Genomic DNA, 19,699 nt, shown 5'->3' with positions numbered 1-19,699 from the left:
AGTCATAGAACCATAGAACCACAGAATCTACCAGGTTAGAAAAGACCTCAGAGATCATCAAGTCCAACCTATCACCTAATAGCTAACACCTCCTGACAACTAAACCATGGCTCCAAGTGCCACATCCAAGCCTTTCTCCAACACCACCAGGTCGTCATCACCATCAAATTCTTGCTCAAGCTGCCACTTGTGAGGAGGTTTAGGGAAAGGCTTCATTTTAGGTTGATTCTCTAGCACCAGAGAGGCATCACAGAATGCATCAGGTTGGAAAGGACCCTCCAAGGTCACCTTGTCCCAAGCCCCTGCAGTCAGACAGGACATCAAGCAGAGCAGGCTGCCCCCAGCAAATTTGACCTTGAATGTCCCCAGGAGTGGGGCACCTCTGGGCAACCCCTTGCAGTATCACCTTGCATGTCCCCTTCCACATCTCCTCATCCACAGCAGTCCCTTGGGTGACCCCAAGCTGGTGCAGAGTGAGATGCTGGGGTGTCCTCTCCTCCCTCAGCATCACAGGAAGAGAGGCCACAACCCCACATCCCTCCAGCTCACACAGTGGTCTGGGGTCAGAGGTTGGACTTAGATGATGGTGAAGATCTCTTCCAAACAAAGATATTCTGTGCCATTAAACACTTTATCACACAAATAAATCCATGGGGGAAAAAAAGTAATTTTAGGGAGCAGGAACTAAAAGTTCTTCATCCAGCTTTAATACTAAGAGTAGATAAATGAATAATGACAGTGAAGGGGGGGGTTGGTTGTCTGACCAACCCCAAGCACTGCTGTCACACACACAGAGGGATGCTCCAAACACCTTCCATGTAGCTTGGCTCTGGGTTTTTCTACTCTCTCTGTTGAACACTGGGGGCCAGAGAGGGAATTGAGCCTGAGAAATCCTACAGCAGCCCTTGCAAACAGCCAGATCCATGCAAGAAACAAAGGTCTCAGGAGCATCTTCAAGGGATTCTCAAGAAACCCTGCTCCAAAGATTCACAGAATGGTTTGGAAGGGACCTTAACTATCACCTAGTTCCAACCCCCTGGCATGGGCAGGGTCACCTTCCCTAGACCAGGCTGCTCAAGGCCTCATCCAGCCTGGCCTGGAACACCTCCATGTGTTCTGTGTCAGCAAGGGCAGGAGGGATTTGTACCAGGACACCTTCAGCTCCTACTTGTTCCTGCTCCTTTTCCACCCTCTTTATGCCTAGTTCAGGAAGAGCTCAAAGGGTTCCTGGATATTGGAAAATTCTCATGTTAAAGGGAAAGAAAAACCCAACCCCAAAAGCAGAGCTCAGCAAATTTGCCACTTCTCAAGAACTCAGTTTTCTGACATCCATATTCTAGGCCATATTAAGGCTTCTGGTGGGATGTAAATCTCTTGCTCTGGTTGCTTTGTTCTCATCTCAGATGTGCAGTGAGGCTGTGTGCTGGCTGGAGGACAGGGCTCTGCCCAGGGAGGCTGCTGAGTGATGCATCATAAAGTCATAGAGTTCCTTTTGGTTGGAAAAGACCTCTAAGATCGTCCAACCATCAACCCAACACTACCATCACCACCCCTAAACCATGTCCCCAGGTGCCATGGCCACAGGTTTCCTGAACACCTCCAGGGATGGTGACTCCAGCACCTCCCTGGGCAGCCTGTGCCAGTGCCTGACCTCTCTTGCAGGGAAGAAATTGCTGCTAAAAGCAAGTCACAGAATGGTTTGGCTTGGGAAAGACCTTAAAGACCATCTAGCTCCAGCCCCCCTGTCATGTTCATCAGCTGCTCAGCACCATTTACCCACTGATGTCTCCATAGCTGCTAGATGCCAGGATGACCCCTGGGGTTTGCCTTAATTGGAGCCATGACAGAGAAAATCGGGAGGAATCTTTGTTATTGCTCTGCATGCAGTCAGGCAGAGCAGAGGACCTGGCTCTCCCGCACCATGAACTCTGAACCCTTCCCCAAGCAGCAGCGACAAACAGCTCAGCTAAAAGCCATTTTCCTGCAGCCCCTCTGGTTCTCTCAGCCCTGGGGGTAGTGGAACAGCAGGTAAAACCTCAGCCCCTGTGTAGCAGAACAAGTCACCCCTCTGTGCAGCCAGCCAGGATGAAGACCTGGGGAGCAAGCTGATGGCACAGAGCTGCTCCAGCCACTGTGGCCACAGCAGTTTCTCCTCTTCTCTGCCAAACATCCCTACACCCCTCTTGCTTAATTTAAAAACAAATGAGGGGAAAATGCCTGCAGTGATGATAGAAATTATCTTTGGGAGCTAGAAGGTGAAATCTGTTCCCTCCCAAGGCACACCATAGACTCACAGGATTGTTTTGGTTGGAAAAGCCCTCTGAGATTCAGCCTTCAACCCAACACCACCATGGCCACTGAGCCACATCCCAGAGTGCCATGGCCACACATGTCTTGAGGTATCATCATTCCCTCATAGACTCATACAATGGTGGGGTTGGAAGGGACCTCTGGGGATCATCCAGTCCAAACCCCCCTGCTCAAGCAGGGCACCCACAGCAGCTTGCCCAGCAGCACAATGCCCAGCTGGCTTTGGAAGCTCTCCACACAAGGAGACTCCACAACCTCTCTGGGCAGCCTGCTCCAGCACCCTCACACCAAACAAGCTTCTCCTCCTGGGTTCAGGTTTGTGCCTGTTGCCCCTTGCCCTGTCCCTGTGCACCACTGAGAAGAGTCTGGCCTCATCCTCTTGCTCCCCACTAGCTCTTGCTGAGCATTGCTCAGATCCCCTCTCAGGCTGCTCAGCAGCCCCAGGTCTCTCAGTCTTTTGTCCTCACAGGGCTGCTCCAGGCCCCTCAACATCTTTGTAGCCTCCCCTGGACTCTCTCCAGCAGTTCCCTGTCTGTCTTGAGTTGGGGAGCCCAGAACTGGACCCAGGACTCCAGCTGTGGCCTCCCTCAGGCAGAGTAGAGGGGCAGGAAAGCCTCCCTTGACCACATTCTTCTCCACTTGCCTTCCTGGCTTTCAGGGCACACTGCAGGCTCATTGTGAATTTGTTGCCCACCAGCCCTCCAGGTCCATTTTCCACAGAGCTGCTTTCCAGCAGGTCTCCCCCTCACCTGTGCTGGTGCAGGGGCTTATTCTTCTCCAGGGGCAGGACCCTGCCCTTAACCTAGTTGAACTTCACAAGATTCCTCTTCCTCAACCCTCCAGCCTGCCCAGATCACTTCCAGCAGAGATGCCACAAGGAGGTCAGAGAGGAGAAGCAGGGTGGGGAGCCAGGAGAGCTGCTGCCACCTCATGCTAATGAGACAGCTTCTTGCAGGGCTCTGGGCTCTGCAGGAGCTGCAGGAGGTAGCATGGTTCATTAGGCTACCAAGGCTTTAAAATGCTGAAGGAACTGGTTTGCCTCTCTCATTCCAGTGAGTTGCTAACAGCTCTGGGTTGTTCTTCCATGGCAGTTCTCTTCTTCATTAACCTTGACCTTTTCACATGTATTACCACAAGGCAAGGGAAAAGAAAGTTAACTTTGGAGTAAACTGCTGCAAATCCACTCCCCACCCCAGGCTTTTGAAAACAGAGAGCTCTGGGGTTTGGGAAGAGGAGCTGCTTCACTGAGGCCATCAACTTCCCTCCCTCAGGCAGGGGCTGCAGCTCAGCAGGGGCTGGCACAGCGCTGGCCCCATCCCTAGATCCCCTTTGCCTCGGTATCCATCTCTTGGTCCCCTTGTCTTGATCCCTGTCTCTTGCTCCCCAGATCTTGGGCTCAGTCTCTTGGCTCCTAGATCCAAGTCCCATTCTCTTGGTGCCTTTCTCTTGGTCCCCAAATCCTGGTCTGAGTCTCTTGGTTCCCATCTCTTGGTCCCTGCCTCTGGGCTTCCATCTCTTGTTCCTGAAATCTTGATCCCCTTGTCTTGGTCCCCATCTCTTGGCCTCAAAATCTTAGACCACTTCCCCATCTCTTGGTTCTCAGTCTCTTGGCCCCTTCCCTAAATCTTGCCCTCCCCTTAAATCTTGCACCCCTTCTCTCCCCTTAAATCTTGCACCCCTTCTCTCCCTAGCCACAGGGAAAGCAGTTGGAGGAGGCTACAGCTGTCCAGCTGAGCTCCTACCTCATAAGATGGGCCTCAAAAGAAAGCATCAGACAAGTAGGCAGCTAAAGCATGGATTGGGTGCTCCCCCTTATGCCCAAAGCCTGAGCTCCCACCTTCTCCCCCAGTATCAACTTAAACACAAAAGCTCAGGGATGCTTTTCCAACTCAGGATCACAGAAACATTCAGGTTGGAAAAGCCCCTCAGCATCACCAAGGCCAGCCCAGAACCCTACTCTGCAAGGTTTAACCCTAAACCATATCCCCAAGCCCCACATCCAAACCACCTTTAAACACCTCCAGGCTTGGTGACTCCACCACCTCCCTGGGCAGCACATTCCAGCACCTGACCACTCATTCTTTCCTAATGTCCAGTCTAAACCCTTCTAGTTGCAGCTTGAGGCCATTCCCTCTTGTTCTATCACTAATTAGCTGGGAGAGGAGGCCAGCACCAGCCTCTCCACAACCTCCTTTCGGGCAGTTGCAGAGAGCAAGAAGGTCTCCCCTGAGCCTCCTCTTCTGCAGGCTGAGCACCCCCAGCTCCCCAAGCCAGTTGCCTACAGGTTGCCACCCTCAAGCTCGGACTAGGGTGATGGAGTCCATGATGGAGCCTTTCCATCCAGGCATGGCTTTATGTGGACCCAGCAGAGCAGAAAGATCTGAACCTCATTTTGCTTGTGCTGGGGAGGAAAGGGCTTCCGAGTCTTTACAGCCTGTTCATTGGCGTCCTGGGAGCCTCGCTGAGCGTCTCGGTCTCTGCTCAAGGACCTTTATGTGAAAGGCCACAGATGCAGGAGAGTACATTGAAACAAAACATGAATACTCATTTCTCCAAGTTAATCACCTTTAGTAACATGGTTCCCTCCCCCCCCCCAGCAGAGTTGTTCCCATGCTGGATGTTCCAGCGGCTCCTCAGGAAGCGAGACAGCAGCGGCACCAGTCGAGAGGCACTGAGGAGTGCTCCTGGCATGGTATTTCCCCCCAGAAGATTGCAGATAAGACTCTTAGTTCTTCTGGAAAAAAACCCCAAAAAGACTCAGCTAAGGGCTTTGACCTTCTGTTTGAATGCAGAATTAGCACTTTGGTAAAGGTTAATGAAGAGGAGAAGGCAGTAGAGAACGTTTGACCGAATTGCTTCTGAAATGGCTTGAAAGATGTGCAGGTCTCCTGCTGGGGAAGGATCTGCTCACCTTCTCCTGCTTCCCTCTTCCTTGTTCCCCTTTCCCCCTCCCTGCTTCTCTCTCCTCCTCCTTCCTCCCCCTCTCCTCCTCCTTCCTCCCCCTCTCCTCCTCCTTCCTCCCCCTCTCCTCCTTCTTCTTCCCCCTCTCCTCCCCCTTCCTCCCCTCGGTCCCAGTGCTGTGGCCACCAGCAAAACCTGCTCAGAAAGGGAATGGAGGAGGAGCAGTGGAATCATAGAATGAATTGGGTTGAAAGGACCTTTCAAGGTCATCTAGTCCTGTAGCAAGCAGGGATGTCCTCCGCAAGATCAGGTTGCCCAGAGCCCAATCAAGCCTGAGGAGGAGAGCCTGCTGGTTGTTGGTGTGCAAAGCCATGCCACTGAGGAGGCATCTTATCTCTAAGGCTAAGAGACTGCAACTGGTTCCCCCATGGCAAAGCTTGATCTGGTTTTCCTGATGTAGGATGAAAAGGAACATGTCCATGTGGATGGCTTGGCCTGGCCCTCACCCAAGAGCCCCTTGGCTCCAGCAGAGAATTTTCTCTGCTGGACCAAGTGGGAACCTCTTGGGTTCCAGTTTGTGCCCATTCCAGCCCTCCACCACCCTCACAGCACAGTAGCTTCTCCTCATCTTCAGATGGAACCTCTTGGCTTCCAGTCTGTGCCCATTCCAGCCCTCTACCACTCTCACAGTGACAGAGCTTCTCCTCATCTTCAGATGGAACCTCTTGGCTTCCAGTCTGTGCCCATTCCAGCCCCCCACCACTCTCATAGTGACAGAGCTTCTCCTCATCTTCAGATGGAACCTCTTGGGTTCCAGTTTGTGCCCATTCCAGCACTCCACCACCCTCACAGTGACAGAGCTTCTCCTCATCTTCAGCTGGAAATGATGTCCCTCAGCCTGCAGGGCTGAAGCCCACCAGTCCCCCCCCTTCCCTGCAGCAGCAGCAGCAGCAGCACCATGTCCCTTCAACCCCATCTTGTCTCACCATCCACCAGCTCCAATAAGCAGCACCCGACTCTCAGTCCATCCTTTATGCAAATGCACTTTAGCAGCACTTTCCTGCAGATGTTCTTAATTAAAGCAACCTCACCCAGGCCCCCATCCAGCAACCCCCCCAAGCATGGCTCCCCGCTCCCAGCTGCTGCAGAGCCCCCACAGAAAGAGGACTTTTTCCTCTTGCTAAGAGCCAACCATTTGCTCAGTGAGCCACCTCTCAGACCAATCCCTCCTCCTCATCAAATATTGCTGGTTTGTTTTCCAGGCTGTGCACAGTCTGGATTTGTTTTAGATGGGGAAAGGGAAAAAAGAAGGGGGAAAAAATAGAAAAATTGAAGAAAAATTAAAGAAAGATAAAAATAAAGAAAGAAAAAAAGATAATCAGTGAATGTTGGGAAGAAACCCTCCACATTAGTTGGAGTATTTGAAACACCCTACCTTGTGCTCCCCTCTGCTCCTCTGGGAGCCGGCAGAGCTCGAGCGTTAACGGAGAATCGGAGCTCCAGGAGCTGATGGATTTCCATCATCAAACCTTTCATAGCATAGAATCATAGAATCAACCAGGTTAGAAGAGGCATCCAGGATCATCCAGTCCAACCTATCACCCAACACCATCTGATCAACTCAACCATGGCACCAAGTGCCTCAGCCAGGCTCTTCCTACACGCCTCCAGGGATGGGGACTCCACCACCTCCCTGGGCAGCACATCCCAAGGGCCAATCTCTCTTGCTAGGAAGAACTTCTACCTAACACCGAGCTTGAGACTGTGTCCTCTTGTTCTGCTGCTGCTTGCCTGGGAGAAGAGACCAACCCCCACCTGGCTACAACCTCCCTGCGGGGAGTTGGAGAGAGCAAGAAGGTCTCCCCTGAGCCTCCTCTTCTCCAGGCTAAGCAACCCCAGCTCCCTCAGCCTCTCCTCCCAGGGCTGTGCTCCAGACCCCTCCCCAGCTTTCTTGCCCTTCTCTGGACACCTTCCAGCAGCTCAACCTCTTTCCTAACCTGAGGAGCCCAGAAGTGGACACAGCACTCAAGGTGTGGCCTCAGCAGTGCTGAGCACAGGGCAGAATGACTTCCCTGCTCCTGCTGGCCAGACTCTTCCTGCTGCAGGCCAGGATGCCCTTGGCCTTCTTGGCCCCCTGGGCACACTGCAGGCTCATGTTCAGCCTACTGTCAACCAGTACCCCCAGGTCCCTCTCTGCCTGGCTGCTCTCAGCCACTCTGTCCCTGCCTGTAGCACTGCCTGGGGTTCTTGTGGCCAAAGCACAGAACCCTGCACTCAACCTTGTTAAATCTCATCCCATTGGCTTTAACTTCTTCAAGCTTTCAGTTGTTCCTTACTCATCTGGCTTCACTTTGTGTGAGATGGATCTTCTCAGAGGGACACATTCTCTTCAACAGCCTGGTTCAGTGGAAGGGGCCCATGTACATGGCAGGGGGGTGGAACTTGATGATCTTGAAGGTCCCTCCCAACCCAACCCAACCCAACCCAACCCATTCTGTGTACCTATGAACGTTGTGGACATGACACTCTGGGACATGTGTTAGTAGCCATGGTGGTCATAGGTTGCTTGTTGGACTCAGTCATCTTAGAGGCCTTCTCCAACCCCCAAACTTCTGTGGTTCTGTGATGGAGTCTCCATCACTGGGGTCAGTAGAGGCCAACCTGGAGGGCATCCTCTGCAACTTGCATCAGGTGAATCTGCTCTGGCAGGGGGGGTTGGACTTGATGTTCTTCAGAAGTTCCTTCCGAAGTTCCTTCCAACCCCTACCAGCCTGTGATTAAAGTGTGGGGGGGGAAAAATCCCTTTAGGACAGAGTCTTTGCTCACTTCTCCATCTCCTGTTCCATAAAGAACTCCAGGACTGTGTCATTCACAGCCATTCCATTTCCAGACCCACGTCAGGGGCAGCATTCATTATTAAAGCCAGATATTAAAATTTCAGAGAACCCAAATTAAACCTGAGGTCTTCAAATTCAGTCTTCCTGAATATTTCATGCTCAAGATTTCCTAATTAACTCCAGAAAGCTCTCACAGTTGAAGAAAATGAGAAGCTGCCTAAGAAATGGTGACCATCAGCGTGACCTTTCGGGGGGCTGCAGCAGCTGCCCTCAGCCCACAGGCAGGTAATCATAGAATCATAGAATGTACTGGATTGGAAGGGAGCTCTAGAGGTCATCCAGTCCACACCCCCCTGCAGGGAGCAGGGACACCTCCAACCAGATCAGCTTGCTCAGAGCACCACCAAGCCTGACCTTGAGTGCCTCCAGGGCTGGGGCCTCAACTGCCTGCCTGGGTAATCTGTTCCCGTGTCTCACCACCACAGTCAAAGCCTTCCTCCTAATGTCCAATCTGAATCTGCCCTGCTCCAGTTTCAAACCATGCCCCATTCTCACCCAGCAGGGAGGGAGGACCCAACCCAGCAGACTCTGCTCACCCCAGGACAGTGCTTGAGTGCCACCCTCATCCCATCAGCCTCCACCACCGCCTTAGGCTTGGGACAAGCACCGGCATGAGCCAGGTGGTTGCCTTGCTGGGACTGGGGGAGCATGTTGCATCTCCTCTGCCACAGTCTTCTTGGCAATCAGAGCCCTCTTGGGTAAAACTGCTGCAGGTTCATAGATTTCATAGAGTCACAGAATGGTTTGGGTTGGGAGGGACCTTGAAGATCTTCTACTTCCCCCTGGGCAGGGACACCTTCCACTAGAGCGGGTTGCTTAAGCCCTCAGCCAACACCTCTTTCCTCCTCAACTGTTTAAAGGAGTTTCTTGGGCTCTATGACATCTTTGTGGCTTCCTGTAGAAATCTTTCCAGGCCTTAATCTCCTCCAGGCAGCAACATCCCCACAGCTTCACAGCTCTTCCACCCCCCACGTGCCAAGCAGGCTTGCGTGCAGGAGCAAAAGGGTCGTGCCTGACCACAGCGGTTCCCCAAGCAGAGATTGAAGCATGAGGAGATGTTCTTTATGGTCCCTTTAACCTCCAGTGTACTATGAAAGGCACATGGCTTGACTAGAGAGGACAAGCAAAACAAACCAAGCCCAAATTGGCTTTGGCTGCCTCTGTAAGCAAGATTCCCTGCATTATTGATGAGGGCAGGCTGACTGCTGAGGAGCACTTGCAGGTGGTTCTCCCATTAGCGTCCTCCCAAGATCTTCCAGCTGGTTTGCTCTTAGTTTCCCATCACCACCAACTTGTTTACAACCTGCCTGTCTGCTGTTTGCATGTAAAAATCCAGGAGAGAGGTCCCCACCAGCACAGGATCTGGCCCACCCTGGAGGTGTTCAAGGCAAGCCAGGCTGGATGGGGCCTTGGGCAGCTTGGTCTGGTGGAAGATGTCCCTGCCCAAGGGAGGGGAGTCAGAACTAGATGGTCTTCAAGGTCCCTCCCAGCCCAAACCATTCTATGAATCAATGAGTCTATGACTGTTTCAGTGTTATCAGTGGGGGGAAAACCAAACAGCAGATAAAGAAAGGACCTGGATGAGAACATCTGAGCTTGGGAATTGGTTCTGTGCTAAAACCATCTGAGAAGATGTGAAAAAATAGCTGTTAAGGCAGGAAAGAATCATAGAATCATGAAGATTGGAAAAGACCTCCAAGATCACCAAGTCCAACCTGCTACCCAACACCTCCATGACCCCTAGACCATGTGCCACATCTCCTTGTTTCTTGAACACCTCCAGGGCTGGTGATTCCACCACCTCTGTGGGCAGCCTGCTATCTTGATTCAGCTCTGGAATCAAAGCAACAGCAGCAGCTTGCCCCTCCTCCCCTGACCAGTTCCTTTCCTCCAGCCAGCCCTCACCCTCTTCCTCTTCCCTCTCCCCCCCCTCTCCCCTGGTCAGCATGCTGGGCAGTGTTGAGAAACAGCCACACAAAGCTCCCTGCTCAGGCTCAGCAATGAGAACAGGAATGCTGAAGGCAGGAGGGATGGTGGCCACGCAGCAGCTGATCACCACACTGTCCTTCAGTGGTGCCCTCCCAGGGGTACAAAAGCAGATCCCACACTCCTCAGCTTCAGGGACCACTGCTTGATGGCTCTTACCCCAGGCAGGTGAATGACTGCAGCTTGAAGCTGTCTGAAGAAAATCATGGTTTGAGGTGGAGCTTCTTAGTGTGCCCTTGCAGCAAGAAGAGTGAGGCCAACAGGTCAAGGGGTGGTCTCCTCCCTCTGTGCTCTGCCCTGGTCAGGCCACAGCTGGAGTGTTGGGTCCAAGGGGCAGTGGGCACAAACTGGAAGCCAGAAGGCTCCACCTGAACAAGAGGAGAAACTCTGTTGGTGTGAGGGTGCTGGAGCCCTGCAGCAGGCTGCCCAGAGAGGCAGTCTCCTTCTTGGGAGTGATTCCAAAGCCAGCTGGGCATTGTGCTCCTGGGCAAGCTGCTGTGGGTGCCCTGCTTTAGCAGAGGGGCTGGGCTGGATGATCTCCAGAGCTCCCTTCCAATCCCCACCATGCAGGGATTCTGTGATACCTCAGAGCCTCTCAAGGCCATGGGGAGCACAAAACCCTTTGGCCACCTTTGTGCCCCCTCTACCAGAGCCTTGAGGACATGCAGGGATTCCAGTCACCACTCCTGGACCTTCTCTAACAGTTTAGTTCTCATGAAATATCTTGCATCTCCCATGGAAAAGGCTTAGGCAGGCTGAAAGCAGGGGATGGGGAGTCCAGGGGGAAGGGGAGCAGGCTTGGACAGCCGGGACACGCCGTGCCTCGCAGGGTGCTCTTTGACATGGTAGCTGCTAATCTGTAGGACTGCTTTAGGAGCTTCTCTCAATGGCATTCAGTAGACATCACAACTTCTCCCATCAGTGAAATGTCAGCTTAGGGAGGCAGGGAGGGAGGGGGAGAGACGGGGGCTGGAGAGATGAAACCACAGCCTGACAAAAGCGTGAAGGAGAAGTCGGTCTCTGTGACAGCTGAGGCAGTGACATTCACAGCACCCTCAGGAAGCACAGGGAGGTTCATGGGGTGCTGGGAAAGGCACCAAGGAGGTGGCACTCTGTGGATGGAGACACCACCACGCTTCCAGGAGCTGTTTGCTGGTTTCTGAGTGCATCTTCCAGCACGCTGTGTGGGAGTGGGGAGCTGAAGAACTCAGATCTTCACTCTCCACCTCTGCTGCTCTGCTGTCTTTCAACCAGCATCTGAACCTCTCAGTCATAGAATTACAGAATGGTTTCAGTTGGAAAAGACCTCTGAGACCATTGAGTCCAAGCATCAACAGTCCTTCTGGTCTTGATGCATCAGCTGGTGCAGAACATGCACTCAGAAACCTGCTGGAGATAGAATCACAGAATAGAATCATAGAATTCTTCTGGCTGGAAATGACTTCCAAGCTCCTCAAGTCCAACCACCAACCCAACACCACCATGGCCATTAAACCACCTCCCAAAGTGCCATGGCCAGGTGACAGCACTGGAGAGAGGCAGTGGCAAGCAGCTGGAATAACAGCCCAGGGAGATCTGCTCCAAGAAGGATGTGGCACTTGGAGCCATGGTTTAGTTGTCATGAGGTGTTGGGTGACAGCTTGGACTTGATGATCTTCGAGGTCTTTTCCGACCTTATTGATTCTATGATTCTGACTGTCAGGTTGCTGTGTTAACTTCTGTCTAGTTTTAGATCATGTCCCTTTTGTCTGGTGTCAAGGCTCAGGGTAGGGCTGGCCACAGACAAGCAGCAGAGGCTCTCCATGAAGCCCTCTGCCTCCCAAAGGGAAGAAGGAAGGGAGACTGATGATGGGCTAGGAAAGAAACTCAGCCAGCTGGGCTGGAGGGAAGAACAATGCCATGATGCAGCTCAGGATGCCACTGGCTCTCTGGGCTGCAAGTGCCCACTGCTGGCTCACCTCCAGCTCCTCATCCAGCAGCACCCCCAAGGCCTTTCCTGCAGGGCTGCTCTCCATCTCATCATCATTTCCAAGCATGGATGTCTCATCCTCCAACCAAGCCCTTTGTTTGTGCCTTTTTCTCCCTCCTCCTCAGAGGGTTGGGCAAGGCTGGTTGTAGCTCACACACAACTCTCTGGCTGATGCTCCTCCATAGTCATCAACAACAAAGCAGCCTCCGTGGGTGAGGCTAATGACAGTGAATGGTGTGTGGGAGGCATAATATCTGCTCCATTGTCACTGCCTGCATCTCCAATTGCAGACCCTATTCTGGTCAAATGCTAATAACATTCCAGGAGCAATTCTCCACCAACAGGCTTAGAAATGCAGCAGAGTGAAGAGCTAGTGGGAATAGTATTTTAAAGCAGTGTGATAGGCAGGAGCTGAAGGACTGGCAGGGGGGTTGGAGCTAGATGATCCTTGTGGTCCCTTCCAACCCTGACTGACTGATACTATGATAACTGGTGGCTTTTGTGCTGTCTTGCTTGATGGAATCATAGAAGCAGAGAATGGTTTGTGTTGGAAGGGACCTTAAAGATCATCTAGTTCTAATCCCCCCTGCCATGGGCAGGACCACCTTCCACTAGACCAGGCTGCTCAAAGCCTCATCCAGCCTGGTCTTAAGCACTCACAGGCAGGAGAGTTGGAATTAGATGGTCTTTAAAGTCCCTTCCAACACAAAGCAGTCTATGAGTCTGTCAGGCATCCACAACATCTCTGGGAGACCCATCCCAGTGTCTCACCACCCTCACAGTACAGAACTTGCTCTAAAGATGCTCATACCTTAATCACAGAACTGTTTGGGTTGGAAAAGCTCTCCAAGATCATCCAGTCCAGCCATCAACCCAACACCACCATGGCCACTAAACCACGTCCCAGAGTGCCATGGCCACACAGTTCTTGAACACCTCCAGGGATGGTCACTCCAGCACCTCCCTGGGCAGCCTGTTCCAGTGCCTGACCACTCTTGCAGGAAAGAAGTTGTTCCTCATGTCCAACCTAAACCTCCCCTGGGGCATCTTAGAGCCATTTTCTCTTGTCCTAGCATTTGTTCCTTGGGAGAAGAGACCAACCCCCACCTGGCTCCAACCTCCTCTCAGGGAGGTGTAGAGAGCCAGAAGGTCTCTCCTCAGCCTCCTTTGCTCCAGACTAAACATCCCCAGTTCCCTCAGCTGCTCCTCCCCAGCCCTGCTCTCCAGACCCCTCACCACAGAATGGTTAAGGGTTGGAAGGGACCTCTGAAGTCCATTGAGTCCAAGCCCCACTCCCTGACAGACTCTTGATTCTTCTCTCCTGTTCTACATCACAGCAACGTGGAAGCCTCAGGACACAACACCATGTTGATCCCTGAGGAAAACCACTCCAGGCAGCTGCACATCCAGCTTAGACTTTAATTACTCAGCTAAAGCAGGGAGGATTTGAGAGAGCAGCCACCAGCAGCCCCCTGCCCAAAGCCTTGGCTCAGCACCATCTGCTCTGCATTCCACAAATATCTTCTCCTGGCTGATCCACAGCAAAAGGCTTTGGGATGTTATCAGCTGATAGGGCAATTTGAGAGAGTAAGAAAGTCCTGCCACACAAAGCTGGGTATTAAAGAGCCACTAAGACCTGGGTGATGGCACCAGATAGCAGAGCTAAAAATAGATGAGAGAAGCAGAGGAGGGATGGAAGGGTGGTTTGGAGGTGATTTATCAGGGAAGTGGGAAGGCTTTCTGGCTTTGTGGAGAGGGAAATTGGGAGGGAACAAACTAAGGGACTTGCACCAATAGCCTGCTCTGAATCCACCCCCACGTGCAAGGTGGGTGCTGAGGCAGGGGCAGGGCCTTAAGGACAGGTTTTGGATCAGATCTTTAATAGAAAGAGAGAGCTTCTTTGGCTGAACAGACCCCTGAGGTGATCAAGTCCAGCTGTCAACCTGAGGCCACCATTGCCATGTTGAGGATCACAGAGCAGTTCTGGTGTGAGGGGCCCATTAAAAGTCCATGTAGTCCAACCCCACCAACTGGGGCAGGTTGCTCAGAGCCCCAAACAACCTGACCTGCAATGGTTCCAGGCATGGGGCAGCTACCACCTCTCTGGGTAGCCTGGGCCAGGGTCTCACCACCCTCAGTGTCAAACCTTTCTCCCTTCTCCCCAGTCTGAATCTCCCTCTTTGAGTTCAGACCATCCCCCCTTGTCCTGTCACAACAGGCCCTGTTCAAAACTCTGTCCCCAGCTTTCTGATCAACCCCTTTAAGCACTGAAAAGCCACTAGAAGGTCTCCCTGGAGCCTTCTCCAGGCTGAACAACCCAAACCTCTCAGCCTGTCCCCTGCTTCAGCTCTCTGATCATCATTATGGCATTTTCTGGATCCACTCTGGCAGGTCCATGTACTTCTTGTGCTGGGGCTCCAGAGCTAGACACAGGACTTCAGGTGGGATCCTATGAGAGTGAAGATCATATATACAAAGAAAATACCCCAGCCCCCTTAGCTCTGACAGAAATCATCATTCTCCAAACCTCAGCTTAACTTAGGGTAAGCAAATTAGTTCTGGCTTTAGTACTGTCCAGGCTGACCAAACATCAACCATGAGAACCTGTCTTGAATGAACTTCACACCTGAAAATGTTTAGCTGAGGTACTGACTGCAACAGGTTGCCCAGGAAGGTTGTGGAACACCTCCCTGGAGGTGTTCAAGGCCAGTCTGGATGAGACCTTGAGCAGCCTGGGCTGGTGGAAGGTGTCCCTGCCCATGGGACATGGAACAAGATGGTCTTTGAGATCCCATCCAACCCAAACCATTCTCTGAGTCTATGAATCTACAAATGTTGTGCTTTGCTCCAGGACAAACTGAGTAGCACACAGAGAAGCAAAAAGCCTCCTCCTGCCCCTGTTGGAGCATGGGCAGTTCCCTCATGAGGAGATTGGTGCCTAAATGGCTTGGAAGCTCTTCTTGAATGTCCAATTGATGTGTTTCAGAGCCAGGTTTCACATGATGGACAATTCCCATCCCCACCTTTGTCTTCTGCTGATGAAATTCATGGATTCATAGGATAGGACCTCAAGGATCATCCAGTTCCAACCCCCCTGCCACAGGCAGGGACACCTTGCACTACAGCAGGCTCCTTGGGGCCCCATCCAGCCTGGCCTTGAACACCTCCAGGGAGGGGGCATTCACAACCTCCCCTGGGCAACCTGTTCAGTGTCTCTGAGCCATTGTGTTTGGTTGGTTTCCAGCTTGCTTTGAGCTGCTAGCAGCAGAAGCCAAGCAGATCCAAGGAATACAATCCATCACACCACACTGGTCACCCTGGTCACCCCTGCACAAACCGATTCCCACAACCAGTGTGAACCCAGCTGAGTCAATCAGCAGCTCAGGAAGCATTCCCCCAAAGCTCCTGCAAGGGTTGATGGAGTGAAGCCAGGCTGCAGAGGTGGGCTCTAGCAGCAGCCAGGTCCATGCATTCCTCAGCCTCCCACCCCAGCACCCAGAGCCCGTTCCTGGTGCCTCCATTCATCTCCAGCCTGACGTAATCATTTGGGGATCTCATCCTACAGCAGAGCTGTGAAGCTGAGGGTGATGTGACCCTTGGCCACAGAGAAGATAAAGCCATCTTAACATGGGCAATGCACAAGAAGGGGGAGATGGTTGAGCTGCTTTCCCCTGCATCCACATCGCTCCTGTCCAGGACTGGGCTGCAGGTTGCACGTTGTGTTAGGGGCTTAGAAAGGGACACCTAGGTGTTGAGAGTTTGCTCTTCTCAGGCAATTCTAAAGAAATCACTCAAGATAACAAAGAGGTGGCACCTCAAGATCATCTCAAGGTGGCATCTCAAGATATGGTGAGGTGGCACCTCAAGATCATCTCAAGGTGATCATCTCAAGGTGATCATCTCAAGGTGGCATCTCAAGATATGGTGAGGTGGCACCTCAAGATCATCTCAAGGTGATCATCACAAGGTGGCACCTCAAGATATGGTGAGGTGGCACCTCAAAATCATCTCAAGGTGATCATCACAAGGTGGCACCTCAAGATATGGTGTGGTGGCATCTCAAGATCATCTCAAGGTGATCATCTCAGGGTGATCATCTCAAGCTGGCATCTCAAGATATGGTGAGGTGGCATCTCAAGATCATCTCAAGGTGATCATCTCAAGCTGGCATCTCAAGATATGGTGAGGTGTCACCTCAAGATCATCTCAAAGTGATCATCTCAATGTGGCACCTCAAGATATGGTGAGGTGGCATCTCAAGGTCATCTTGGGATGGTCATCTCAGGATGATCATCTCAAGGTATCATCTCAGACATGTTGGGGTGTCATCTCAAGACACAGTGAGGTGTCCCCTCAAGATCATCTCAGGATGATCATCTCCAGACATGTCTTGTCAAGACATGGCAAGGTACCCTCTCAAGATCACCTTGAGATGATCATCTCAAAGAGTCATTTCAAGATACAGTGAGGTGGCACCTCAAGAGGACCCCCTCAATGTGTCATCTCAAGATATGGTGAGGGATTTGGGGTTTCAAAAGCGTTTTTGCAGGAGCTCAGTGAAACAGATGCCTTATTGAGGAGGGTTGAAGGGTTTCTTTGTCATGAGAACAAATCCCCTCTCTGAGGGTACCTAAAGAAGTCCTGGCAGGGGATGTTCTGCCCAGCAATGAGCTGAGGTAGGAAGGGTGTTTCTGTGAAAAGCCAGCCTGGCAGCAGAACCTGGCAGCAGAACCTGGCAGCAGAACCTGGCAGCCACCTGTGCAAAAAGAGAAGCTGATGTCTGAAAGGCTCCTTGAGATATGGCCTTGGGTTGGTGGCTCCCAGACCTTGGCTCTTCCAAAACCACAGGCACACCAGCTGGGGGAGGTCACCCCCTCCACATCCAGTGGGATTCAGGAGTGGTGCCCTTTGGGGTGCCCTGGCCTTGGCCCCTCCAAACCACAGGCACACCAGCTGGGGGAGGTCACCACCTCTGCATCCTGTGGGATTCAGGAGTGGTGCCTCTTGGGGTGCCCTGGCCTTGGCCCCTCCAAACCACAGGCACACTGGCTGGGGGAGGTCACCCTCTCCACATCCTGCAGGGCTTGCTGGTGTTGCTTGACTCAAGCCAAGGCAGACCATGCTACAGTCAATGCTACAGACAATGCTACAGTCCACAGAGTATCTATCTCACTAACCCTGGGGACCTTCCTATCTGCAATTAAAGACAAACTCCATGGAACACTTGCTCCAAAGCCACCCCATAACTTCCCTGTTCCCTTCCTCCTGTACAATGGGCAGGGGGGGAAATGCTCTTCCAGGTTAAACCCAGACCCTCTCCTGGGACTGCAGTAGAGCAACATTCTCTCTGTTGATGTTTCTTTAATTAGTGCAACCTGAAGCTCCCATCTCTTCCCCAGTCTCCTCAGGAGCCTGCAGGGATGAGCCTGTTTATTTCCTGCATCTGTTCTCCAAAATTACACCAGAAAATGATGATGATGATGATGATGATGATAATGATGAGAGGAATGCTTCTTGGTAGCCCGCAAGGAAGCTCCTCTGGAGACCTCTCAGGAGAGCGATGCTGGCTGCCGGTGAGCTCTCTGCTGCAGCATGGCTGGAGACCTTCTTCACGGAGCTTTTGCCCTCCCCACACCTCATTTCCTGTCCTGCTAATTGTACAGGGAATGGAACACCACTGCAGGCTTCCCATCTGCTGCCACTGGAGTCAGTGGCAAGGTGTCCATTAACTCCAGTGGAGCAAGGCATTGCCTGGAGGGGTTTGTGATGTCAAAAGGTGGAGCGGGCTGCATGCCCACGAGGCACACAGGGCTGTCAAACCATCAGCTGTGGTGTTACCAAACCATCAGCCCTGGTGCTATCAAACCCTTGATCATGGTGTTACCAACCCATCAGCTGTGGCAGTACCAAACCATCAGCCATGGTGTTGTCAAATCACGAGCTGCAGTGCAATCAAGCCACCAGCCCTGGTGGTATCAAACCGTCAGCCCTGGTGGTATCAAACCATCAGCCATGGTGGCATCAAACCATCAGCCATGGTGGTATCAAACCATCAGCCATGGTGGCATCAAACCATCAGCCATGGTGTTACCAAACTATCAGTGGTATCAAACCAGTAACTGTGGTGTTATCAACCCATCAGTCCTGGTGTTATCAAACTACCAGCCCTGGTGGTATCAGCCCACCAGCCCTGGTGGTATCAACCCTTCAGCCCTGGTATTACCAGATGATCAGCCATGGTTTTATCAACCCAGCAGCCCTGGTGGTATCAACCCATCAGCCATAGCGTTACCAGATGATCAGCCATGGCGTTATCAAGCTACCAGCCCTGGTGGTATCAACCCATCAGCCATGGTGTTATCAAACTACCAGCCCTGGTGTTATCAACCCATCAACCATGGTGTTACCAGTAGGTCAGCCATGGTGTTACCAGATGATCAGTCATGGTGTTATCAAACTACCAACCCTGGTGGTATCAACTCGTCAGTCCTGGTGTTATCAAACTACCAGCCCTAGTGTTATCAGCCCACCAGCCCTGGTGGTATCAACCCATCAGCCTTGGTGTTATCAAACTACCAGCCCTGGTGTTATCAACCCACCAGCCCTGGTGTTTTATCAGCCCACCAGCCCTGGTGGTATCAACCCATCAACCATGGTGTTACCAGATGATCAGCCATGGTGTTATCAAACTACCAGCCCTGGTGGTATCAACCCATCAACCATGGTGTTATCAACCCCCCAGCCCTGGTGGTATCAACCCATCAGCCCTGGTGGTATCAACCCATCACCAGATGATCAGCCATGGCGTTATCAACCCCCCAGCCCTGCTGTTACCAACCCCTCAGCCCTGGTGCTGCCCTACCAAAGCCCATCACTCAGAGGGCTTTTCATTGCAGACAAGAACCCCCAGGGATGAGCCAGGGCGCCAGGACCACAAACCCGCCACCTAATGCCTCCCCAAAGCCCTCCCCGTGGCAAACCAGGCTCAGAGGCTCAAACCCCAGCCAAGCCCAACCTCCAAACCACCTAGAGCATTCGTTTTGGGTTTGTTTTGGTTTGGTTTGTTTTTTAGGATGCATGGAGTGATGTTAGCAGCCACAGGCTCTGGAGGTGGGAGGGCTGCAGCCTTAGCAGGACCTACCAAGTGTTTCTCGCTTCGATGTAACTCTTTTCTGTATGGGTTTAGAGAAGATGGCCTCTGTTGTGCATTGTTTGTGAGCTGTTCCTTCCCCCAGAGGGAAGGTGTCCTATGTAAAATACAGTCAGTGCAAAGTGTATATTTTATGTGAGAGGAAAAAAAAAAAAAAAGAAGAGAAAAACTAACAAAAAAACACCCCACCCCACCCCACCCCCCCCTAAAAAAAAAGCCCCAACCTCCAAACCCCCCCCAAAAAAAAACACAACCAAAAAAAAAAGGACATTTTAATAAAAGGTTCAAAGAAAAGAACATTTAAAGTAAAAGAATAATAATAAAAGCTTTGTTAGCTGTAAAAAAACACACAAAAACCAGACAAAAAAATGGCCACTGTTGGAGTGTACAGTAAACTTCTTACTAATGTATGAAAATCTGTGATATTTTTGATTTGATTGTATTTGTATTGCCCAAATAAAACATTTTTGGCTGTATTGTTCCTGA

The 19,699-nt window shown here is 51.9% G+C and overlaps 1 protein-coding gene across 1 annotated transcript in view; it reads left to right on the top strand.

Moving 5' to 3' along the window:
- Positions 1-19,699, top strand: part of NEGR1 (neuronal growth regulator 1) — a 318,703-nt gene extending 299,004 nt beyond the window's left edge. Inside the window, exon 7 of the mRNA XM_068164495.1 lies at positions 1-19,699. This exon is cut by the window's left edge and continues 9,252 nt beyond it. The gene's annotated coding sequence lies outside the window, so the exon portion shown is untranslated.

This window comes from Melanerpes formicivorus, unplaced genomic scaffold, assembly GCF_026170545.1.
Source record: "Melanerpes formicivorus ecotype bairdi unplaced genomic scaffold, bMelFor1.0.p_v2 SCAF_81, whole genome shotgun sequence".
In the NCBI taxonomy this organism is placed as follows: Eukaryota; Metazoa; Chordata; class Aves; order Piciformes; family Picidae; genus Melanerpes; species Melanerpes formicivorus.
Note: the sequence above shows the minus strand (reverse complement) of the source record. Positions and strands in the feature narration are given on the sequence as shown.